This window comes from Lithobates pipiens, unplaced genomic scaffold, assembly GCF_037356315.1.
Source record: "Lithobates pipiens isolate NorthernLeopardFrog02 unplaced genomic scaffold, aLitPip1_a1.2 Scaffold_27, whole genome shotgun sequence".
In the NCBI taxonomy this organism is placed as follows: Eukaryota; Metazoa; Chordata; class Amphibia; order Anura; family Ranidae; genus Lithobates; species Lithobates pipiens.
This window is the reverse complement of record NW_027507788.1, coordinates 179,003,849-179,031,174: the sequence shown is the minus strand read 5'-3', so window position 1 is coordinate 179,031,174 and position 27,326 is coordinate 179,003,849.

Below are 27,326 nucleotides of genomic sequence, written 5' to 3'. Positions count from 1 at the left end.
GTAGGGAACTGGGAAATGAAGCCGAAAGGCTCCACTTCCTGATTCCCATACCCAAGATGGCGGCGGCAGCACCCGAGAGACGATCGAGAGATCGGCTTCGGGTGCCGACATCGCGGGCGCGCTGGGCGGGTAAGTGTCATTATTTTAAAAGTCAGCAGCTGCAGTATTTGTAGCTGTTGGCTTTTTTTTTTTTAAACGGCGGACTCCCGCTTTAATTGCTAAATGATTCAGGAACACAAACGGACTAGCTAAGATTGACTGTCTTCTGAAATAATTCAGTGTGTGTCTCTCTCTGCTAGCAAATCGTAAGTGAATGTAAGTTGGCTGTACACGTGTACTGTTAGTTCCAGATATTTTACTGCTCCTCCTCTTTGGTTACAATCAGCCAATAACATTCATCATCATCATTATTTTTTTTATTTTACTTCCCCCACCCAATTCCAGAATCTTTTCTCTCTGTCGAATCTGTTCTCTCTATGTCGAATATTTACTTTCTGTCGAAGCTTTTCTCTATATAATCTTGGACTAATAGAGGTAAACTAAACTCAGGCACATTCGACCACAGGTTCAATAGACAGATTGTTATTGTCAGAGTCACGTCGAATCTCCTATCTATATCGAACTGTCTTGTCGAATCTCCTATCTATATCGAACTGTTGTAACAACGAAAACGAAAATAAAGCATTTATTTATGTTGGATCTTTCGTTTTTCGGATTCTACAGTTTCGTTATCGTTTGTCAAAACGAAAACGAAAATACCTGAAATTCGGACGAAAATGCATTCGGACGAAAATGAATGCACATGTCTATTAAATACATAGAATGTGATGTTAAAGGAGAAAACTTACCTTCATATAGTCCTTCTGCAGGACCTGAATTATGGCAGAACAGGTCTCTGGAATAATGATTCCCAGAGCCTGGGGGGAGATGCCTGTCGAGAACTTGAGGTCCTGAAGACTTCTCCCTGTCGCCAAGTAGCGCAACGTGGCGATGAGCCTCTGCTCCGGAGTGATGGCTTGCCGCATGCAGGTATCCTGCCTGCTAATATAAGGGGACAGCAAAGCCAGCAGATGGTGAAAAACGGAGTCTGTCATCCGGAGATAATTCCTGAAATTATCAGGATTATTCTCCCGGATCTCACGAAGCAAAGCCATGTGCGAGAACTGGTCACGCTGGCGCAACCAATTCTTGGTCCACAAACTCCTCCTCACCCTGTTTATGGACCGGGCTTGTGACAAAGGTAAAAGCCCAACCCCAACCCCCTGCACAGCACGAACTCTACGATGAGTATGTACTTGAAACATGGCTTGAAAAAAAAAAAAACGAAACGAGCAGACAATAAGCAATGAAAATCAAAGCATACTATACCAAGATATAGTCCACAATGACCAACAAATGCTAACTGACTACACACACTGATAATCAGATATGCACCGACAAGCACAAACTGAAGAGCAGTAACGATCTGAAGCACAAATCTGAAAAAAAAGCGCAAATCGTCTCTCACCAAACTTCTACTAACACGTGATCAACACAACATCAGCAGAAGGAGCCCAAAGGGTGCCGGACATGGTGCTGAACTTCCCTTTTCTAGTCCCATCGTACGTGGCTTACGTCACCGCGTTCTTGGCAACCGGAAATTCTGACAACTTAGTCCAACCGTGTGTATGCAACATCACTTCCGGACCACTTCCGGACTAAATCCGTCGGAATAGGCAGAACTACAGCAGGCCCTTCGAGATCTCAACCTGATAGAGAACTCTCATACCATTAATGCTTCAAGAAGAAGAACGGCTTTGAATACATCAGTAAAAAACCCATCCCCAGACTTAGAAGATATGGAAATCAGCATCTGCGCAAGAGGAGTCGACATGCATCTCCACCTTAAGAACAAGAAGACACTATGGAATGAAAATATTGAAGACCTAACAGACTTAATTTCATTTGTGCCTTTCAGAGGTTGATCAATATAGCAGAATCCTTTGGAACCTCTATACAGATCTCCTACTCCCTCTTATTATATCTAATGTATGGATATTTAATACTAAGTGATTTAAAATACATTTATATTTACATTTAAACTACATATAATTTTTGGTTATCCTCAAAATAATTCATTTACTATAATTTTTTTTTTTACATTTTTTTTTTAATGCTGTTCCACTTGGACCCCCAAGATTTATAAATTTTAAGATTTATTAATAAATCTCTGGTGCAATCACATAATAACAAAAGCTCATATCAATCTATGAAATTATTTATTTATCCCTTTTTATGGTTGTCTTTAACCTTTTATTATTAGTCAATTGACTCAAATTTGTTGGGTGGATAAGTCTTTATTATGGTTTTTTTTATCCCTGTTAATTATTCATTTTTTATTTTTTTATTTTTTTGCTTTTCCACATGGACCCCCAAGATTTATAAATTTTAAGATTTATTAATAAGTCTCTGGAGCGGTCACATAATAACAAAAACAGAAAATTGTACCATACTTACCGTAATTTTCTTTTCCTGGTGCCTATCCATGGCAGCATACCTGTGACAAGCTCCGCCTTGGCTCCTCCCTCAGGACTAGTGAATATTATAAAAGAAAAGGTTAGTACAGCCCCCGCATTCTCGTTAATATAGAATACCGAGGGTGGGAATGTATGCTGCCATGGATAGGCACCAGGAAAAGAAAATTACGGTAAGTATGGTACAATTTTCTGTTTTCCTGGTGCCTCCATGGCAGCATACCTGTGACAAATAACTAGCTGAGACGGGTGGGATAATGCTTAGAGGTTTATTTAAAGAATTTATTATTTAGAAGAGGCGAAGGCCGAAGTGACTGCCTGTCTGCCAAATTCCACTGAGGAGAGAGCTCCTGGGTCCACCCTGTAATGTTTCAGGAATGTGTGTTGGGACGACCAGGTCGCTGCCCGACAAATAGTTTCGATCGACACATTCGCTCTTGCCGCCCAAGAGGCAGAAACCGCTCTTGTGGAGTGTGCCCTGACCGCCGAAGGGGTCTCTAGTCCCTTTGTCCTGTACACCTTGTGGATGAGTTTGACGATCCATGAAGCGATCGTTCTGGCTGACGCCTCCTTTCCTTTCTATTTTCCCCAGGGAATTATGAACAGTCTGATGGAAGCCCTGAATGAAGCTGTGGCTTGCAGATAGCATTTCAGAGTGGAGGCGATGTCTAATTCATGAAGAGTGACAGAGTCCTGTTCAGAAAATGTTGGGAGTGCCCAGGGTTCTGACATGCTCAAGGATGAAGCGACCTTGGGAATGAACCCTCGTACTGTTCTGAGTTCCACTCTATCTGGGTAAAATACAATGTGATCCTGATCTGCTCCCAAAGCTTGGAGCTCTGACACCCGTCTGCCGGAGGTTATGGCTATCAGAAAGGCTAATTTTAAAGTTAGATTCCAGAGCGATATTGAGTTCGAAGGGGCAAAGGGTGGATTGGCTAAGGACTCCAGGATGACCGTAAGGTCCCAAGTGGGAAAAGATTGTTTGGTTGATGGTCTGATCTTCCTGACGGCCTTAAAGAATTGGATTAACAATGGATCCTCCGCCCATCTTCTACTGGTTGCTGCTGAGATCGCTGACACCTGTACCTTCAATGTACCTAATGCAAGACCTAGGTCCAGGCCTGCCTGCAAGAACTCAAGAATTTGAGATGACGAAGGGGAACCTGGATCACCGTTTCTATCAAGCATGAAGGTCCTGAACTTGTTCCATACTTTATCATATATGTTGTTCGTGGATGGTTTTCTTGCTTTGAGCAGGGTTGCGATCACTTTGTCGGAGCACCCCAGGGATTGGAACCTTTTCCTTTCAGTTGCCAGATGTGAAGGTCCAGCCTGCGGGGATCTGGGTGGGTGTGACAACCTTGCGACAGGAGGAGGGGTATTATTGGAACCTTGACTGGAGGACTGGTGCTCAGATCCATTGCCGTAGGGAACCAAGGCCTTCTTGGCCAGTATGGTAGAATCGCTATCACCGTCAATGTCTCCCTCACGAGCCTTGACAGGAACCTCGGTATGAGGGGCCGTGGAGGAAAAGCGTAGGCCCTATCGCATGCCCAAGGGGCTGAGAGGGCATCTGTTGCCTCCGCCTGGGGGTGCGGAAACCTCGAGATAAACCTTGGGAGTTTGGTGTTGGATGCTGTCGCAAAGAGGTCTAGCTCGAGGGGCCCCCACTGGATCATTATCCAGTTGAAGATTTCCGGGTGTAAGGACCACTCGTTGGTGTCTGTGAACCTGCGGGAAAGGCCGTCTGCCCTTGAGTTGAGATGGCCGGGCAGATAGACTGCCCTCAGGTCCTTCAGATTCCTTTCGGCCCAGAGGAATATGGGCTCCACCTCGTTCAGGAGAGATCTGCTGCGCGTTCCCCCTTGACGGTGCACATAAGATACCGCGGCCCTGTTGTCCATCCTGAGGAGAACTGGTTTGCCCGAAATCTCGAATTCCAGGACTAGCAGTGCAAGATAGGCCGCTCTGAGCTCCAGGACATTGGACACCATGCCGGCTGCATTGAAGGACCATCTTCCTTGTACTGAGGTCTTGTTGGAATGTGCTCCCCAACCAGCTGCGCTGGCATCGGTAGTAATTATGATCCAGTCGACATGCCCTAGCGGGCGAGACTTCAGAAGCGACTGTCTCTTCATCCACCAATGTAGACTCCTGAGCATCCGGGTCGTTAGGCGTATGGGTTGGGATAGATATCGTTTGTTCCACATTCTTAAGAACTCCAGCTGAAAATGTCTCAAATGCCAGTGGGCCCAGGGGACCATAGGGATGCATGATGACATCCGACCTATCAGGCTCAAACAATTTGAGGCTGTCAGGTAGGATCTCGAGCTCACCTTCTTCATCTGTTGGACAATGGAAGATACCTTCTGAGGTGGGAGAGACACCGATCCGTTCATTGTATTGAACAGGGCTCCCAGATAGACCATCTCTTGAGTCGGAGAGAGAAGACTTTTCTCGTAGTTTATCTTCCATCCAAAATCCACTAGTGTTGTTAACAGGATATTCCTGTGTTCTAATGACTGGGTTGGGTCCTTCGCCAAGAGTAGAAGGTCGTCCAGATAGTGATACACCCGGAGCCCCAATTCTCTCAGAGGTGCTATGATGGCAATCAGGGTTTTTGTAAAGACTCTGGGTGACGTGCAGAGGCCAAATGGAAGGCTCTGAAATTGGAGATTTACTTGCCCCACCGCAAATCTCAGGTATTTCTGGAATGTAGGGAGTATGGGTATGTGTAAGTAAGCGTCTTGCAGGTCTATTGACAACCTCCAATCCCCCGGTTGGACTACGCGAATAATCGTCTGAAGAGACTCCATCTTGAACTTTTCCAGAAAGATATAGCGATTTAGCCTCTTTAGGTCTATCACGGCTCTCCACCCTCCGTTTCTTTTGGGGACTAGAAACAGAGTGGAATAGAAACCTAAAAATCTCTCGGATGGAGGCACTGGAACTACTGCTCGTTGTTCCTGTAGGGAAAGAAGAAATTGCTTCAGAGCTTCCGCTTTTTGAGGAGATCTTGATACCCTTGTCGGAGAAAAAAAAGTCCTTGGGGGGTTTGTTTAGGAAGGACAAGAAATGACCGTGTTTGACTGTTGCAACTACCCAAGGATCCCTGCATTTTTGTTCCCAAATTTTTGAGAACTGTTTCAACCTGGCCCCCACAGGGATCACTTGGGCCGGCCTGGCGTCAAAAGGATTTTGATGGATCCTGTGGGGTAGGCACTGGCCTCTACCTGCTGGACTTGAGAAACGTAGACTGTGTGCTTTTCCAGTTGTGCCTGAAGCCTTTCCCTTGTCTGGATTGTCGGTAGTCCCTATTTTTGGAATATTGGAACCTCGGTGCAGATGATCTGAAGCGTCTGGATCGCCTGTCCTGAGGAAGTAGGCCTGACTTTCCGCCAGTGACCCGAGAGATGGCTTTGTCAAGTTTTTCCCCGAACAAGGCTTTACCGTCAAAAGGTATCTTGCACCAATTTTGCTTCGAGGCAACGTCCGCTGCCCATGGTTTTAGCCACAGTGCCCTTTTGGCCATTACTGTGTGGAGCATTGCCCTTGCGGAGCAACAAATCGAATCGATGGCGGCCTCCCCAATGAAGTCAGCTGAGAGCTTCAGCTCATCCAATGCCCTGATTATCTCTTCTTTAGGGATATCCTGTTGGATTGCCGACTCTATATTATCTGTCCAGACGCGTAACGCGTTGGACACTGATGTCAGAGCTATTGCAGGTTTACAGGCATTTCCTGCCATCTGATAGGCCTTCTTAAGGTCGAGGTCCATCCTCCTGTCTAGAGGGTCCTTGAAGGAGGTTGAATCATCTAGGGGCAAGGTGACATTCTTGGCCAGCCTTACCACTGCAGCATCTACCACCGGAGGGCCGTCCAGCATTTTGGAATCTGCCTCGGAGAGAGGGTATAATTTTCCCAATCGATTGGTGGAAAGTCTTTTGTCTGTCCTCCCCCATTCTTCCTCGATCACTTCCCTGATTTCCTCCATAAAAGGGAAGAAGGAGATCTGGCGCTTAAGGAAAGGGAAGTATGATTTGGACTTCCTGACCTCCGCGTTGGAATCCTCCCAACCGATTGCTTGTTTAACAGCCTGCACATAGGGCTGGACCATGGCAAAGGCAAAGCCAGAGGCATCTGTGTCATCTGAAGAATCCTCTGAAATGGCCATTTCATCCTGATGCTTAGAGGAGGAGGGAGGGAACGGACGACCACTTCCACTCGTGGATGGAACGGGAATGGAGGCCTCAGCCATCCGTTCCTGAGGAGGGGATGCCGGTTGTTGGGTCGGCATTGTGACGACCAATTCAGCAAGGGAGTCTTTTACTGCCTTTTTAAGGAGATCTGCCACCTGTAGGCCCTCAGACTCTCTGTCTGCTGCATAGTCTCTAAGGCAATCTCGACAAATTAGTTTGTCCGGAAGTGGGGTGCCTCCGCAGGCCTGACATCTATTAGGTCTAGGTCTCGGGGAGCGCGAATAACGGCGCCTCTTGGCTGAAGCTTTCCTGCCACTTCTGTAATGCCCATGCCTGGGCTACCTGTCCCTGCTGTGACAGGAATCATCATCATCATCTTCGTATCGCCTTGAGGTCTTCTTAGACGTCTTCTGGCGTACAGGACTGAAATACAAAAAGTATCGTCCTTAGTGCACTCTTTTTTTTTTTTTAAACTTACCTGGGCGTAGGTCCTTACCTTGGGAGTAGAGTAGGATCTTGAGCGGGCGGCGAAAGGCTCATGTTAGACGGCTTAGCAGAGGTAACGGCTAGGAAAGAGTCAGAGGAAAAAGGCGTCAACCGGTCGTGCGCTGATTCACGGAAAAAAGGGAATTTGCCTACAATAGTAACGACTTCCCCCCCCCCCCCTGCTACTGTGTGCTGTGTTTTTTTTTTTAAAAACATCCATCTTTTTATTTTTATTTTTATTTTGGAGGCTCCGATGAAAAAAGAAATTTTTTAAATAATTTAATAATATTAATAAATCAATTAATAAATTAATGAACGAGTTATTCCATCAGAGCTATACATAAATATATTTGCATGCTCACATGTATAAGAAAACAAATGCGTTAAGACATGCCTTACCTTAACAGGGGTGGGTATAGCCTGGAACTTTAGAGTGTAATTCTCTTGTTGACCACAGGCATTTCACTTGTGCTGCTGGGGAAATAAATAGGAGGAGGGGAAGTGCTTGAGCTCCTCCCCTGACACTCTGAGGGCAAAAAAGAACCATTCGCCCTCAGTAAAAATGGCCGGCGAATCCTCCGACGCTACCGCGCAAGCGCCGAACGTCGAGACTGGCCGTCGAAACATACGACCCGCCGGCGCATGCGCAGACGACGGCGGGAACGCTAAACTATTATAAAATGACACAGACTCGCCGCGCGCGGCCCCTAGTGAGTCTGAGGATGACAGACGCACGTGGGAAGGGAAGGGGGGGCCTCCTAAGCTATGGGGACCAGGGGAACAGAGTGCAAGAGAGCGAGAGAGAAAGGACAGATGAGACAGGAGGGAAACAACAAGTCTCAGGGACAGAACAAAAGCTGCCACCTCTGCTGCCATAGACTGGAGCCTGAACGCCCATACTGCAGGTAAAGCTCTTACTTAAGAGACAAACTGCTTGTCCCAAAAGATCCTACAGAAGGGACTTCCAACCTTATAAGCGCATTTACCTGCCCAAGAGAAGGAACTGCGTCCGGGAGAGGCTTGAACCCGGACGGACGCTGCCGAATGCAGAAGGTAAGGACGCCGACCAGGATCCACTGCCATGAGGTATGAGGAAAAAAAGGAGAATGTGGGGCTGTACTAACCTTTTCTTTTATAATATTCACTAGTCCTGAGGGAGGAGCCAAGGTGGAGCTTGTCACAGGTATGCTGCCATGGAGGCACCAGGAAAGCTCATATCCATCTATGAAATTATTTAGTTATACCTTTTTATGGTTGTCTTTAACCTTTTTATTATTAGTCAATTGACTCAAATTTGTTGGGTGGATAAGTCTTTATTATCCTTTTTTTTTTTTTTTTTTTTTTATTAGCCCTGTTATTGGATAAAATTAGATAACATTTTCTCCTTTTGCCTAAATATTTTCCTTTTTAAATAGTAAATATACGTCTTTGTATACTATAGCTCTAGAAAGTTTACATAGTAGATTTAAACACAGATGGTGTTGGATTTAAAAAAAAAATAAATAAATTTCTTACATTTTAAAAAAGTTTTTTTTTTAGGGCTTACAATCATACATCTTTAGGATGTTCAAGTTAGAATTTTTTGGGGCGGTTGTTCCTCCTGTGAAAACTACTTGTACCTCAATTTACCTTTCTCAGACCCCTACAGTTATTATGTGGGTATTCGATGAAGGCTCCTTATCCCCTGATGGAGGATTGTATCCTTCGTCACGGGTAAACATTGGATCTCTTTATACCTCTACTTTATTCATATGTAATATGATATTTTATGATTTTTCCCCCCATTCTAGATATTCCCAGACCTTTCTCTCTTCTCTCTCTCTCTTTATCTGCAGGTGTTTGGTCGAGGAGCCACCATGTCATAACATGTGGTAAGAAAAGCTTGTTGTGGCAGCTGCTATGGCACCATTGAATATAATTTTCCTAAATGTACAGGGGCTTAATGTACCACAAAAACGTACAAAAGCATTTTGATATTTCCAGGCCATGAAAGCACACATTGTGTGTTTACAAGAAACCCACTTTACAAACAAATCTACTCCCACATTTTTTAGTTCATCATACCCACAAGTATTCACAGCTTCAACAGATACCAAAATAGAGGCACCTTAATAGCATTCCATCGCTCCTCTCCTTTCACAATGCAGGCTGCAATAAAAGACCCTGAGGGACGGTATTTAATACTAACTGGATATGTTTTGGACATGGCTATAACTGTTGTTTCATATTATGCACCTAACAAAAAACCTGTACCCTTTTTATTACACCTATTTCAGGTAGTACACTCTCATAAAATGAGCTCACTCATTGTATGTGGAGATTCTAATAAAGTCATCCTCCCATTTCTGGACAGACCCCCATTTATCCCATTCCGAAACCAAACTAATCAATCACTTTCTCATCTCCTTTCTAACTATAAATTAGTTGATTCTTGGAGAGAAAACAACCCGACCAAAAGAAACTATACATATTTCTCCCACTGACATCAAACATTCAGTCGAATTGACCACATATTTCTGACGCCAGGAATGTTGCCAGAAATAATTGCATCTAATATTATCCCTATCCCATGGTCTGACCATAATGCAGTCTTCACCTCTATTGCATCTCTTATACCCAAAGCACATGATACCACATGGTATTTACTAAATATATTATTGAAACCTCTTACCGTATAAACATAGAACAGGCTCTGAAAGATTATTTAAAACATAATACATGCCCAGAAGTGTCCTCATTAACCCTCTGGGAGGCACACAAACCGGTTCTGAGAGGGATATTCCAACAACAAATTGGAATACTCAAGAGGGAACGCAGAAACCTGGCGTGGAAATTGGAAAATGAATTTAATTCTTGTTTTACAGCCTTTCAAATGAATCCCACTCCATCGGCAAAAAATAAACTAGAAAAAGCAAGATTGTAATATGATTTTTTTCTCACTGATTCTGCTGAGAAAACATTGCAAACCAGACATGCATTTTACATAAAATGGTACTTATTTAGCGCAAGCACTTAATTCTATCAATAAATCTTCTAAACCTATTAAACTTAAACTGACTAAAAATACATATACGAGTAATCCTCTAAAAATAGTTAAAAAATTCAGCTCTCACCTGAAAAACCTATGTTCAGAAGCCAACTCTTTTGATTCCACTAAAGCAAATTCCTTCTTCTTGAAAATAAATCTCCCCCGAATATCCCTTTCACATAAAAACAAATTAGAGCAACCTATAGTGGTAGAAGATGTAATAGCAGCTATTAAAGAGTTGAAATTAAACAAAAGACCGGGTCCAGATGGCTTCTCAGCCCTATATTACCGCACTGATATCATCTCTCCTATATTGACAAAAGCATTCAATAATATCTTGGATAATAACTCTTTTAGACAAGAATCACTAATGGCTATCATTTGCATGATTCCAAAACCACACTGATAAACATCATGCACAAATTTCTGCCCCATCTCCATGATAAACATAGATATTAAAATTTTAGCAAAAATTCTACCTACTCGTCTTAAAGATAAAATAGGATCACTAATTCACTGTGATCAGGTTGGCTTTATGCCAACACGTCAAGCAAGTGATAAAATACGTAGAGTGGTACTATTGGCACAGATTGCTACATCACGTCGAATTCTAGCTTGTTTCCTTTCATTAGACCTTAAGAAAGCATTCGACTCTGTTTCCTCGCCTTACTTGTATTATACTCTAAAAAAATGGTGTTTTGGCCCCAACTTTATAAACTGGATTATGGCCCTTTATAATAACCCAAAAGCATATGTTAAATATGCAGGTTATAAATCTGAATCCTTTAGTATAAATAGAGGTACACGTCAGGGATGTCCACTCTCTCCACTATTATTTGCCCTCCTAATAGAACCACTAGCTCAAATTATTAGATCGGACCCCACTATAATTGGAATTGAAATTGGCGGTTACCAACATAAATTATGTCTATTTGCGGACGATATCCTTCTATTTCTTTCTTCTCCACAAATATCGGGCCCCAACTTAATTCCAGTACTAAATGAATTTGCATTATTTTCTGGTCTTCATATTAACCCTAAAAAATGTCAAGTCTTAAACATATCCCTCTCAAATGTAGAACTAAATTCAGCAAAGATAGGTCTCCCTTTTAATTGGGCTGACAGATCGGTCCCTTATTTAGGAATTAATTTGTAGGCTTCCTTTACAAATGTATTCTCAGTTAATTATCCATTCATTCTGAAAAATATATCTAATCTATTAAAATCCTGGTCCCACCTCCCGTTATCGTGGTTTGGAAGAATCAGTGCCATAAAAATGACTATCCTACCAAAAATACTATATCTATTCCGTGTTTTACCAATCCCTGTTCCTGGGATTATGGGAGGAGTCAGTGTGGACTGTGGAGAAGAGGCTATGCAATAAAACCAGAGCCACCAAGCTGGAGCCGACTGATTGAGCCCTGCACGGTGCACCTGAGCGGAGGTCAGTGGCAGCGCCGCCAGGCCAGTCTTCGGGGGGGGGGGGGGGTCACTGGTGTAAGGGGTGAATAATAATAATAATAAATAATAACAATAATGAATTGTAAAAAGTAGCTTTTAGCGGAAAAATACTTTTCTGTCTTTCAATGATGATTGTGCGACAAATTTCTGAATTATATGACTGAGTCAACTTGAATCAAACCATGTGATTTATTTACACACAAAGGTTACAAAAATACTTGCAAAAGTTTTACGTTCAAAGACAAAATGAATGTTGCTTCAAATATGGTCAAAGATATAAAATAAAGTTGTTTCTTTCAAAATATAGTTCATTAGATATTATCTAAAATGGCTGCTGTGTCCTTTGTTCTTAAAGCATGTGTAAAATTGTCTGTATGCTGAGTTCTGTAGTAGTTAGCAGTGTAGAAAGAAGTGTATAAGAGGCCTTCTTCACGAGGCTTTGCCCTTATATATCAAATCTGGTTTCTTAGTTAAAATTTGCGCTGAAAACCAAACACTCCCATTCCTCTTCCTTCTCCTCCCTTCCAAAGGTGAGGGTTAAGAGTATGTAACATTTGACCAGCATGTCTTATTAACATCAGACTCAAGAAATGGGTTTGTCTGACACAGACTACTTTACTATGCCCTATGTTTTTAAAACAAGGTAACATCAAAATAGCAGTTATATCAATCAAAAATAATCTGACATCTTCTTGAAATTGAGAACTCAATTCAAATGTCACCATCTGTAGGTTATTAACTCAGAACACTTAACATGCACACTTTTTTACAAGGGAACTCCTTAGATATTTTTTTTTTAAACCAAATTAAATTTTGAATATAAAAAATATAACATCCCCCTCTGAAATATGAATAATAACTATATTTCATATTCTAATGATTCATACTTCATTTGTGTCACAAATACTCTGTCTTTGATCTAATATTTCCAGATGTATTTTCATTTGTAACTGAGTTTGCAACTCCAAAACCCATTCTTCTTTTAAGCTTATTTTTCAATAAATCATCACCTCTCCTGATTTCATTTCTAATTTGATAATATAATTTTTTTCATTCTAAACATTAACCACTTCCACACTGAGCCTATTCTGGCACTTCTCTCCTACATATAAAAATCATAATTTTTTTGCTAGAAAATTACTCAGAAGCCCAAACATTATATATATTTCTTTTAGCAGACACCCAGGGGAATAAAATGACGTCATTGCAGCATTTTATCTTGCACGGTATTTGCGCAATCATTTTTCAAACGCCTTTTTTTGGGGAAAAAACGGTTTCAGGAAATTATTAAGAGGAAAATAATACTGGGAGTAAACTATAGACCCCCTATACTGGGAGTATGCTGTAGACCCCCTAACCTGAGGGAGGAAGGGGAGAAAGATCTTCTATCACAATTTGGATTAGCAGCAAGGATGGGAAGTGTTATCATAATGCGGGAATTTAATTATCCAGACATAGACTGGGCAGAGGTAACTTCGCATTCATCTAAAGCTCGCCAGCTCATAAATGTACTGCAGGACAATTTTATGGGTCAGATGGTAGATGCATCAACTAGAAATAAAGCGTTACTGGATCTACTGATTACCAACAATACAGACCTGATCACAGATGTGGAAATACGGGGAAATTTAGGAAACAGCGACCACAGGCCAATTGGCTTCTGTATAAATCACACAAATAGGAAACATAAGGGGAATACAAAGACACTGAATTTCAAAAGAGCCAACTTCCCTAAACTACGAACCTTACTAGAAGGCATAACTTGGGATAAAATCTTAGGAACAAAGAACGTGGAGGAGAGATGGGTTTTCTTTAAGAGCATATTAAATAAGGGCATTAGCCAATGCATCCCATTGGGTAATAAATGTAAAAGATCGAACAAAAGTCCTGGATGGCTTAGCTCCAATGTAAAAATGCATATAAAAGCAAAGGAGAAGGCCTTCAAAAAATACAAGGTTGAGGGATCATCATTAGCATTCAGACTTTATAAAGAATGCAACAAGAAATGTAAGGGTGCAATAAGGATGACTAAGATAGAACATGAAAGACACATAGCGGAGGAGAGCAAAAAAAATCCCAAGAAATTCTTTAATTATGTAAACAGTAAAAATGGAGGACAGACCATATTGGCCCCATAAAGAATGAGGAAGGACATCTGGTTACAAAGGATATGGCAAAGGTATTGAATTTATTCTTCTCCTCAGTGTCATGGTTATGCATTGATCTTCCTGTGTTTGCTTACCTCCCCTCATGTGTTCAGACTAAGAGGCCAGCCACTTCCACCTGGTGGTTTTTATAACCTCTCCTCTAAGCATGGCTCCACCCTAGGCCCTATCAGGGAACCCTATATTAACCTGTGCACTGCAAGCTAGCGGTGATTATCAACCACTATCCAAGTATCCATTGTGTGTTTGGCTGCCTGGTTCCTGCTTGCTGTGTGCTCTACGTTTGTCTCTGTTACTGACATTGGTGTTCTCAGCGATTCCTGTCTGCTTGTGACCTTGAATATTTGGCATGTCCACAACCATCCCTGTCTGCCTGTGACCCGGAACCTTTGGCGTGTACTCTGTTGTTCCTGTCTGCTAGTTGCCCTGAACTCTGCCTTATCTCCTTACTATCATTGTCGTCCCAGCCTGCTGCTTCCTTCTCCTGTAGTCTACTGTGAGCGTGAGCTGTGAGACCCTAGGGGCCGCGACCTGGAGCCAGACTGCAGCAAAGTCCATCCTCACCACTGCAGGCTTTGGTGAACACCTGCTGGCTCTTAGACTCTTCGCCCAGGGGGAATCTATGCTCCAGCTCCCATTAGGATCTGTGTTAGTGATCCTGTAGACCTGTGTCCTGAATCTCCCTGGGTACAATCCGCAGCAGTCAGTCCTAAGGTCCACTACCTGTACCTAGCGGTGCACTTCTGACTTCTACGGAGTGCATCTGTCACCTGGTCTCAGGTGACCTGACAGGCGGAGGATCAGAGAGGGCCCTGGTGTCCCCAGGGTCAGAGATGGCAAATAGGAGGGGTCATGGGCATCTGGGTGCAGCTCAGCAGTGACCAACTAATCTATCTTGCATAGAATCACGTTTCCAGCTGTATGTTTCTTTGTTCTATGTTGTGTTGGTAACATATTCTGATCCTTGAGTTGACAGTCGCTCCATCAATAATAATCATTGTCTCTTATTTCCAGACCATCATACAAAAATGGTTAAATTAGCACACGTTGCTATTTGTATTTACAAAGACAGCAACACGTGAGCAGTAGCGCCACGTCAAGGCTTCAACCCTTGCTACTGTCCATTCACACAACATTCATTCATGCAATCACACACACTCTAGTCACTCTACACATACACATACATTACAAAAAAGGGTGATGGAAGGAATAAAGGGAGTAATTTGGATTTCCTCAACATTTGGATGGTTCCTCTGAGTCCCATGTATCTTCACATGGTGGCAATGATTCGGGTCTTACAAGTTAAGGGTAGGGTAACCCAGCTTGGGGAGGTTAAATTTGAGGAAAGTTATTTGTTTCATCAAATGGGGTGTTAGTTGTGCACGGTGTGGATTAAGGATGTTCCCAGTAATAGAGAAAACTCTCTCACTTTGCACACTGGTTGGAGGACAGGATAGTAGTTTCTGGGCAACCAGGCAAAGACCAGGCCACACACTTTTCTTACCATCCCAATAGGTCAAAGGGTCCTCTGTAGGAAGCAAAGGGGCTTTATATAGGTAGGCCGTGACCATTTCAGAGGCACTGCTCTCCTCTCGACTACCTGCTGCTTGACCTGCATCCACCAGATTGTCAAGTGCCTCTACCCAACATGCACATGCTCCACTCAGTTGTTTTTGAGTGATGGTGCCAGGCCTTGGAATAGCAGACATTGCAGGTGAATGTTCCAAATCGGCCTCATTCGGCATACCTCTTTGTTGCTGCAAATTATGGACTCTTTCAATTAGTTTTTCATTCCAGTAGGAGAGGCTGTTGTCTCTGAGTGCCAGTTTACCTTTGATCCTGGGATCACACAGGGTAGCCAGCATGAGTTCAGGGCTTTTGCGGACACGGTCATTTAGCTGATCTTTTAAGTTGTCTTGTAGCTTTCTGATGAAAGACACTACATCGGCATGAAGTGGGCTGCCACAAACAGGCTCACTGTTTTCTAGGAATGATCCCATCTTATCTATGAGATAGGTAAACAAGGGTATGACCTGTCCTAGGCTGGCATTGCTCTGACTCAAGTTTTCCATCACATTACGAAAAAGGTTTTAAGACAGAAACAAGCTGCCCAATTATACACCAGTCATCACGTCCCAGTGAGATGATAGATTGTGGATGGCTGTCTTTTGCTCCAAAATGCGTTCCAGCATTTCCAGGGTATAGTTCCACCGGGTGCTGACATCTTGTTTCAGGCGATGTATGGGGAGCCCTGATTGTTCTTGCCCCTCCCTCAACAGTTGACTAGCAACTACACTGCGGTGGAAATGCCCTGCAATTTTCCTGCAAAGGTCCAAGATTTGAGCAATCTTGTTGTTTTTCTCCACTGGGATTGCACCCTTGACCACTAAATGCAGTATGTGTGCAGAACATCGCACACTGACAAAAGATCCATCTTAAGACACTACATCGGCATGAAGTGGGCTGCCACAAACAGGCTCACTGTTTTCTAGGAATGATCCCATCTTATCTATGAGATAGGTAAACAAGGGTATGACCTGTCCTAGGCTGGCATTGCTCTGACTCAAGTTTTCCATCACATTATGAAAAAGGTTTTAAGACAGAAACAAGCTGCCCAATTATACACCAGTCATCACGTCCCAGTGAGATGATAGATTGTGGATGGCTGTCTTTTGCTCCAAAATGCGTTCCAGCATTTCCAGGGTATAGTTCCACTGGGTGGTGACATCTTGTTTCAGGCGATGTATGGGGAGCCCTGATTGTTCTTGCCCCTCCCTCAACAGTTGACTAGCAACTACACTGCGGTGGAAATGCCCTGCAATTTTCCTGCAAAGGTCCAAGATTTGAGCAATCTTGTTGTTTTTCTCCACTGGGATTGCACCCTTGACCACTAAATGCAGTATGTGTGCAGAACATCGCACACTGACAAAAGATCCATCTTGTAACGCTTTGACCATGTTTGAACCTCCGTCTGTCACTATGAACCCAACAGAAACATTGGCGACTGCCCGCTCTCCAAACCAATTGGCCAACATCGCTCTAATTGCCCGCAATATGTTGGCAGAGCTGTATCTATCATCACAGACTTCTGTGTGGAGTAGGAAAGCTTGATAACCCTGCTGGTCTTGAGCTGCAGACCTGCTTCCTGATGAAGTTTGAGCTCTTGCAGTAGTGCCACCACCAACAGGCACAGTGGCCTGCCACCAGTGTGCAGTCAAAGACAGGAAAGCATGTTGACCGCTGGGAGCTGTCCACAAATCAGTGGTCAAATGAATTGTCTGACCCTCAGCTTTGGCCATTTTTTCCTTTAATAATGCAACACACGAATGGTATAATGCTGGAACAATCTTTCTGCTGAAAGTTGTTCGTGCAGGAACAACGTATCGTGGAGCAAGGGCGTGCATCAGCTGTTTAAATGGCTCCCCCTCAATCATGCGAAAAGAGGCTCCTCCAACAGCAATGAATTGGTCAATGAGGTGGGTGATCATGTTGGCCTGCTGTTTTGACATGCCCTTGGAACTAAAGCCAACAAAACTATCTAGGGTAGGCTGATAATGTCCTTGGGAGGATGAGGAGCCTGATTGGGTCTGCAGTGGAACTACTGCACGTGGACGGTTTGTCTCTATGGGCTGTGCTCTGAGTCTGTGGTGTGGTTGAGGAGGTACCACCAGTATTGTCAGAGTCTGTTATGCTGCTCCCTGCGCTACCATCTTTTTCTGCCTCTGCCCACAGTAAACTAGAACTCTGGTGATTTTTGAGATGAAGGTTCATACCAGCGTTGGTTAAATGTCCCAACTTTTTACCCCTGCTGACTTGCTTCCCACACAACTTGCACTTTGCAAAGAACCCGCCTTCCAATGTTTGGAAGTATTTCCACACATTGCTGCGGCGGGATGTAGCCCCTTTACCCTGTTGATCACTAGTAGTAGTATGGGCTGATATAGCTGCAGCAGGTAGCACACCAGTGGTGGAAGCTGTTGCCACTACAGTTACCCTTGGTGAACTAGTGCTAATGGCAGGGGTGCTGGGGAGGTCGGTGTTATCATCATCACAGGATTCTTCCTCCATAATAACAGAAGGAGAAGGGGAGTTAGCAGCAGATGAAAAAAGTGAACTGCTACCTGTCCTACTCCTCACAGAATATTCCTCTTGCACGTTCTCTATGTCATGCTGCAACTCTTGTGGGGTAAGAGTGTATAAAACGTCTGCAGTGGTTGGGGAGGGAGAAGCATCACATTCAAAATCATTCTCTTGGGCCAATGAAAAAAAAGTCTCACACTCTGTCTCTGCTGCTGTCTCCCTCAATTGCTTCTTTGGGGAGCTGGGCAGTGGCACTGGCAGTGTGATTGGTGGTTGTGAGTGTACAGGCAACTCCACTTGTTTTATACTAGGTTTCTTGTCTATCCCATAAAAATAAGAAGCCATGACACCTGTAGAAGTAGAAGGAAACACTGCACTGGCAGTGGAAGCGGCAGCAGATGGTGGTCTGGCAGGAAAACTCCTAGTAGAACTGGTGGTGGAACTAGCTTTGCTGGTGGCAGTGGTGGTGGCACCCACTGTTGTGGACAGCATGTTTGTGGCGGCAGAAGTGTCAGAGACACTAGTAGCAGAGACCTTGCCACTTTTTTTAGCAAGGCGTCCACTACCTCTACCTGCCTTTGCGTTTCCATTAGAACGGTACATTGCTGTTTCTGTATATATATTATATACTCGTTCAAACAGAAACTGGTGGACTGGTGATAGCGATCACTGATCAGACAGGTAACAAGTCTAATAAATCCCCACACAACACAGGCAGCCTCTGAGGCTATCACAGCAACACTAGCAGCAACACTAGAATCACTATAAGGTTCTCACACTAACACTATAGCATCAGATTTTTAGGAAAAAGCTAAGTTCAACTGTAGCTTGCTTCACTATTGTTCTGCTGTTGTGCTTATGCTTAATTGCTAAATGATTCAGGAACACAAACGGACTAGCTAAGATTGACTGTCTTCTGAAATAATTCAGTGTGTGTCTCTCTCTGCTAGCAAATCGTAAGTGAATGTAAGTTGGCTGTACACGTGTACTGTTAGTTCCAGCTATTTTACTGCTCCTCCTCTTTGGTTACAATCAGCCAATAACATTCATCATCATCATTATTTTTTTTATTTTACTTCCCCCACCCAATTCCAGAATCTTTTCTCTCTGTCAAATCTGTTCTCTCTATGTCGAATATTTACTCTCTGTCGAAGCGTTTCTCTATATAATCTTGGACTAATAGAGGTAAACTAAACTTAGGCACATTCGACCACAGGTTCAATAGACAGATTGTTATTGTCAGAGTCACGTCGAATCTCCTATCTATATCAAACTGTCATGTCGAATCTCCTATCTATATCGAAGTGTTGTAACAACGAAAACGAAAATAAAGCATTTATTTATGTTGGATCTTTCGTTTTTCGGATTCTGCAGTTTCGTTATCGTTTGTCAAAACGAAAACGAAAATACCTGAAATTCAAACGAAAATGCATTCGGACGAAAACGAATGCACATATCTATTAAATACATAGAATGTGATGTTAAAGGAGAAAACTTACCTTCATATAGTCCTTCTGCAGGACCTGAATGATGGCAGAACAGGTCTCTGGAATAATGATTCCCAGAGCCTGGGGGGAGATGCCTGTCGAGAACTTGAGGTCCTGAAGACTTCTCCCTGTCGCCAAGTAGCGCAACGTGGCGATGAGCCTCTGCTCCGGAGCGATGGCTTGCCGCATGCAGGTATCCTGCCTGCTAATATAAGGGGACAGCAAAGCCAGCAGACGGTGAAAAACGGAGTCCGTCATCCGGAGATAATTCCTGAAATCATCAGGATTATTCTCCCAGATCTCACGAAGCAAAGCCATGTGCGAGAACTGGTCACGCTGGCGCAACCAATTCTTGGTCCACAAACTCCTCCTCACCCTGTTCATGAACCGGGCTTGTGACAAAGGTAAAAGCCCAACCCCAACCCCCTGCACAGCACAAACTCTACGATGAGTATGTACATGAAACATGGCTTGAAAACGGTTGGCTGGTCAGAACGGACAACAGAAGGTACCGATAAGCAGTGAGGCCTGAAAGAACGAACTGAAAACCAGAAACGAGCAGACAATAAGCAATGAAAATCAAAGCATACTATACCAAGATATAGTCCACAATGACCAACAAATGCTAACTGACCACACACACTGATAAGCAGATATGCACCGACAAGCACAAACTGAAGAGCAGTAACGATCTGAAGCACAAATCTGAAAAGCGCAAATCGTCTCTAACCAAACTTCTACTAACACGTGATAAACATGAGATCAGCAGAAGGAGCCCAAAGGGTGCCGGATGTGGTGCTGAACTTCCCTTTTCTAGTCCCATCGTACGCGGCTTACGTCACCGCGTTCTTGGCAACCGGAAATTCTGACAACTTAGTCCAACCGTGTGTATGCAACACCACTTCCGGACCACTTCCGGACTAAATCCGTCGGAATTGGCAGAACTACAGCAGGCCCTTCAAGATCTCAACCTGATAGAGAACTCTCATACTATTAATGCTTCAAGAAGAAGAAGGCTTTGAATAAATCAGTAAAGAACCCATCCCCAGACTTAGAAGAAATGGAAATCAGCATCTGTGCAAGAGGAGTCGACATGCATCTCCACCTTAAGAACAAGAAGACACTATGGAATGAAAATATTGAAGACCTAACAGACTTAGTTTCATTTGTGCCTTTCAGAGGTTGATCAATATATCAGAATCCTTTGGAACCTCTATACAGATCTCCTACTCCCTCTTATTATATCTAATGTATGGATATTTAATACTAAGTAAATAAAAATACATTTATATTTACATTTAAACCACATATAATTTTTGGTTATCCTCAAAATAATTCATTTACTATAATTTTTTTTTTTTTTTATTTTACTTTTTTTTTTTTTAATGCTGTTCCACTTGGACCCCCAAGATTTATACATTTTAAGATTTATTAATAAATCTCTGGTGCAGTCACATAATAACAAAAGCTCATATCAATCTATGAAATTATTTATTTATCCCTTTTTATGGTTGTCTTTAACCTTTTATTATTAGTCAATTGACTCAAATTTGTTGGGTGGATAAGTCTTTATTATGCTTTTTTTTTTTTTAGCCCTGTTATTTTTTTATTTTATTTTTTTCAAAATCTTTTATTGAAGCATACACAAGGTACAAAGAGTGCAAATACTGACAAACAGCTGAGCAACATAAATTGGTTTAAGAACAATGCTAACAACTAAAATTAGCAGGCAAAAACAACTTTTACAACAACATGTAATTGGTATCTGGCTGTAAAAACGTCATTTTGATTAGCCAATCAATATTTTAACTGTAAAACCTAGATTAAACAATGATTGCCAATCAGATTCTAAAGCAATCATTGAGGACTTGGCTCCGTTCACTGAAGGATTGGCTAGAATAACGGCTGTAGAAGGGGTCTACAGCTACATTTGAGACTCTGTTAATCCAATTAGTGATGGAGGGTGGTGTAGTGGATTAGTGGTGTAGTGGTGTAGTGGATTTCCACAAAGCAGGGATACACATTTTAGCGGCGTTAAGTAAATGCAACGCGAGAGAGCGGTGATATGTTTTTAATGGAAGTGTCGAGTGATGAAGGAGCATTTGGACAGGGGTGAAATAGATATGGTGTGTGGTAATTTGGCAGATTAGGCGGTGTACCTCTCTCCAAAAAGGTTTCAACTGTGTACAGGACCACCAAATGTGCAGGAAGGAACCATCGCTGTCTGCACATCTCCAGCAGACAGGGGATAAGTTGGGATTACGTTTGTGCAAATTGATAGGTGTGGGATACCATTTGGTAAGAATTTTAAAGCTATTTTCTTGAACCGAGACATTGGATGAACCCTTGTGAATGTGATTATAAATATTAGACCAATTGGATTCTGATAGAGACAGAGATAACTCAGTTCCCCAACTGCGAACTGCCAAATTGTCCTTCGTACTGTGAGCAGAAAAGAATAATGCATATATGACTGAAATGAGGTGGTGTTGCGGTTCCGATTGGGTGCATAATTTTTCAAAAGGCGTAAGCTGTCTAGCAAAATCAGGTTTAAATTGGCGGTTAGTCAGGAAATGCCTAATTTGTAGGTAGGCCCACATTGGAAAGGGATGTCCCGAGGGAAGCGTAGGGAGATCAGAGATAGATAATAGTCTGGAATTAGAGAAAAAGAATTGAGCCCTAACCTCGGGTGTATTCCATAAGTCGGAGAGGAAGATATCGGATTGTCCAGCCGGGAAAGCTGGGTTGTGTTTAATAGGGGTCAATGGACCCTGAGGAGTAGAAATGTGATGAGCTCGACATGCCGAACGATACGCTTGTAATGTACCCGCAATTAGCGGATGTAGTGTGCAGGTTTGAGGAACATGTTCAGGGAGTAACCATGGTAGAGATTTAAGTGGGGTCCGGGAAAAAGCGCTTTCTATGTGTATCCAAGCTTTAGTATCCGAATGGACATTCCAGTCTACAATTCTGGCGACCGGACTCACGGGGGTCCCGACCAGCGTGGGAGCGCGCCGCCGGCGGCGCGCTCCCGATGGCACGGCGGCAACGAATATTGGACGTACATGTACGCCAATATGCCTGCCCGTGCCATTCTGTCGACGTACATCGTCGTGCGCTGGTCGGGAAGTGGTTAATGGAGCGCAGTGCTTTGTACGGGAGTGCCGACGAGCCGTTGGAAGAGTCTTGGAGCGGGTTGAGAGTGACATTGAAGTCCCCCCCCAAAATAAGGATACCCTCCTGGAAGGAAGCAAGTTTGGAAATAACTGTCCCGAAAAAGGAAGGTTGTCCTGTGTTGGGGGCATAAATGTTGGCTAGTGTGATAAGTTTACCCCTCAGTTTGCCTTTAACAAATATAAATCTCGCCTCTGGGTCCAGGATGGTATCCAAAATCTGGAGTGGGCAGTGTCGTGACAGGAGTATGGAGACCCCTTTAGATTTAGATGTTGGGTTGGTGGCATGAACGCCCAACGGGAAACGATGGTTGGAAAGTTTCGGGGCGTGGTTAGTCCTAAAATGGGTTTCCTGTAGGAAGACTATATCCGCCCTGCAGGTATGTGCGAAAAGTAACACTTGAGACCGCTTCTCAGGTAGGTTAGGTCCTCGTGCGTTCAAAGAAACTATTTTAAGGGCATCTCGAGTGTTCAATTGGTGTGCAGGAGCCATACTAGGAACTAGGGATGAGCTTCGTGTTCGAGTCGAACGTACGTTCGACTCGAACATTGGCTGTTCGTGCGTTCGGCGAATTCCGAACGTTTTGGCCGTTCGCGTCAAAATTCGAGTGACGCGCGCGCGGACCATAATGCACTGCGTTGGCACAGTGCATTGCTGCCCAATGATTGGCCAAGCATGCACTGTGACCCCGCATGCTTGGCCAATCGCAGCGCCGGCAGCGAGGAGAGCCATGATTGGCCACAGGCATCCTGCCTGTGGCCAATCATAGCTCAGGCTGTGTAGTGCACGCCCCACACTATATAAGGCCGCCTTTGAGGCGGCTTCGTGTAGTGTGTTACTTAGCATCTGAAGCAGTGGGTGTTCTGTGTACCTTCAACACAGTACACACCAATCGTTTTTGGCTGATTTCCTATCTTGCTGCTGTGTAGTGGTTGTTGTCTGTGCCCTGACTGCAGTATACACCACTATATTCACCTCACCTATATAGCTAGTGATCTAGCTTTAACCACTTAACAACTGCCCATTGCCGATTAACGGCTTCAGGGCGGTTGTTTAACTCTGAGAGGCCGTTAATTAACGGCCTCCCAGAATTCTGCTCTCGCGTGCCCCGAGGTGTGCGCACTCGAGAGCATCCGTGACCGCCGGGTCATAGCGGCCGTTTACCACGTGATTGCTCCGTCAAATGACGGAGTGATCACTTGGAAACAAACCGGCGTCATGTTATGACGCCGGTTCCTCCCTCCCCTCTCTGTACCGATCGGTACAGCGGAGGGGAAAGAGATCGGTGTCAGCAGCGATGTGGGCTGCATCTGCAGTGCCCACATCGCTGCTCACCGAATTTAACCCCTCAATTCCCTGCCAATACTCTGCAATACCAGTGCATACTCTGCAGTACCCTGCCATTACTCTGCAGTACCCCCCATTACTCTGCAGTAACCCCCATTACTCTGCAGTAACCCCCATTACTCTGCAGTACCCCCCAATACTCTGCAGTACCCGCCATTACTCTGCAGTACCCCCAATACTCTGCAGTACCCTGCCATTACTCTGTAGTACCCCCCAATACTCTTCAGTACCCTGCTATTACTCTGTAGTACCCCGCCAATACCCCGCCAATACTCTGTAATACCCTGCCATAAATTGCCATACCCAGCCATACTCAGAGATACCCAGCCATACTCGGTGATACCCTGAAATACCCAGCCATAGACGCCCCCCACCCCTCACCGCCCTCCGGTGCTTCTACCAACTCGCCAGTACGATCAAAGCCAGAATCTTTTTTTTATTTTTTATTTCAGGCTTCCCAGCCTAGAGGTGAGATGTGGGGTCATATTGACCCCCCAGATTTCACTGTAAAGAGGACCTGTCAACCCATATTCCTATTACAAGGGATGTTTACATTTCTTGTAATAGGAATAAAAGTGATCAAAAATATATTTTTGGGGAAAAAAATGTCAAACTAAAATAAATAAAGTAAAATGAACAATAAAAAAATAAAATAAAAATTAAAGCGCCCATGTCCCCATGTGCTCGCATGTGCCACACATGTGAGGTATCGCCGAGAATGTTAGAGCGAGAGCAATAATTCTAGTCCTAGACCTCCTCTGCAACTCAAAACATGTAACCAGTAAAAAAAAAATTAAAGCGTAGCCTATGGGGATTTTTTAAGTAGCGACGTTTGGCGCCATTCCACGGGCATGTGCAATTTTGAAGAGTGACATGTTTGATATCTATTTACTCAGCATAACTTCATCTTTCACTTTATGCAAACATTGGGCTAACAAGTGGTTAATAATAGAGCTTGCAGTCAGTAGTGTTAGGAGATAGTGCGTGCTGTCTGCGTGCTCTGTACCCAGTACATACCGCTATAATATAGGGCAGGCCCCTACTTTCAAACATCCAACTTACAAACATCTCCTACTTGCAAACGCAAGGAGACAGCAGCAAGTGAGATGAAAAAAGATGGACGACAAAACAAATTATACAGGGCTGATAACCCTTCCCTATGTTTTCCAAAAAGCTTAAAGATAGTTTTTTTGACTGGAGCTACACTTTAAAAATGTACCGGTTGAAAATGACAAACAGATTCAACTTAACACAACAAACCTACACAGTCCCTGTCTTGTTTGCACCGCCTGTATTCTGCTGTTCTGAGTATATAGGGCCTGGGGGCCACACGCATTTCCTTTTTTTAATATGGGTACGGGGTTCCCCTTAATATGCGTACAAGACCCAAATAGGCTGGTAATGGGCAGGGAGGGCTACCCATGCCATGTTTCTCAATGATTTTCAACCATATTGCAGGAACCAGATATAACATTAAAACCGCAAGCAGTTTTAAATGGTGTTATTTCCGTTTAATGTCATTTTGTGCAGGGACTGTTCTAAACATGGGAAACACGTGGCACTTCACAGGCATACTACAGACACCCCCAGGCACCATATTTAAAGGAATATTTCCCTTTTTTTTTCACTTTAATCGTCATTAAAATCAGTGTTCCCGCCAAAACGGCAGTTTTTAAAACTTTTTTTTGCAGTGACCCATGTCCCCTGAGGCAGTCCCCAAACCCTTTTTAGGACACTATCTTGCATATTAGCCGTTAAAATTAGCACTTTCCAATTCGAACGTTCGAGTCCCATAGACTTCAATGGGGTTCTAACGTTCGTACCGAACGCGGGGGTCGTTCGCAAGTTCTGGTGCGAACCGAACCGGGGGGTGTTCGGCTCATCCCTACTAGGAACTCGGTAAAGGTGTAGAAATGACCCTGTGTAGAGAAGTGTCCTTAGGGGCAAGATGTGAAAGTATGAGTGAGGTCAAGCCAATTGAGACTGTTAACTGTCGACTGTGGGGGGGGGTAGAATACTACTATGTACGATTATGGGCAGGCAACCGGAGTCTCACCTCGCTATGTTCTGGAAGGGCCTAAGGAGATAAGGGAGAGGCAGTGTCACGATCACTCGGACGTTTCGGCCATACACAGGAGACTTACCCGTAGAAACCTGTCGTGGAGAGCCCGACGTTTCCCTTTGACGCGCGCTAAAGCTAACGAACGCACTCGCGTCAACACGAACGAGCGCGCACACGCACGTGGGTCACGAACGGGAGCACGTCTACTCGCGGGGGCGCGCTGACCCGTCGTACGTCCGTTTGGCGCCCTAAGGTCTTCTTAAGTCACTGGCTCCCTTCCATCCGTGCTGTCCAGGCTACAGCGTGTCCGTGACCTTGCTTTCTGTACCAGTACCTGTTACCTTGATCCTTGATACCCGGCTTGTTCTTTGACCTTGATCCGTTGCTGCCTGCCTACGACCTCTGCTTGTCTGACCACGTCTCTGCCTCATCCTCTTGTACCTTGCTGATCGATTCCTGCTAACCCGGCCTGTACCCGACTCCGCTGTTCCTGTTTACCTGTTGGGGTTCCAGTATTTCCTGACGCCCACCTACCAGCCAGTCTCCGCACTTGTGCCTGCCTGCTACAGTCAAGTACCATCAGCCCTACCAACTTGCTGTCGGTGCCCAGCTGCTTATCCGGACCAGTCCTACCTGCCAGGCACTTGTGCCCCCTGAACTTTTGAATACCTGTCTCCATCTCCAGGGGTTCATTAGCCAGGGGATACGAGGGGCCGCTCCCTGCATTCCAGGCTCAACTACTAGGTACGTGACAGGCAGTTGCGTAAGGGTTATGGACCCTCAAAAGAAAAAAGGGGGGGGTGAGTCAGATATCTAGAAGGAAATCAGTCCACCACCACTAGAAGTGGAAAAATGAAAGACAGTGACACCGCGGATAAATCACGTGCAGACAGTAGGCACTAGGTGGTGCGGGGAAGGCTTCCCCAAAGGTAATCCGGAGAAGTGTAAGACCTGCTTGCACTTCCACAGCCGATTTCAAAAAAGGCAGAAACCGACCTGAATCCGGAAAAAATCGGTGTACAGTCTGAGTATATAATCAGAGGAATCTATACCAATGAGTACCACCGTGAGGCGTGGGGTTCTGAAGCAACCAAAACAATAAGGAAGAGGGGAAGACATATCACGTCCCACTGACTGAGGAATGTAAAACATGGGCCCCCTGCAACCAGGGGCCCCGCAATCCGAGAGGATATCTAAGGATAGGAGCATAAGAGCATAGGAATAATTGCAAGTAACTTTCCGGACAATATATATTAGTGTGTTGTACTACCAAACCGAATGGAGTAATAGAGCAGCACAATAATGAGACAAGCAATTATTT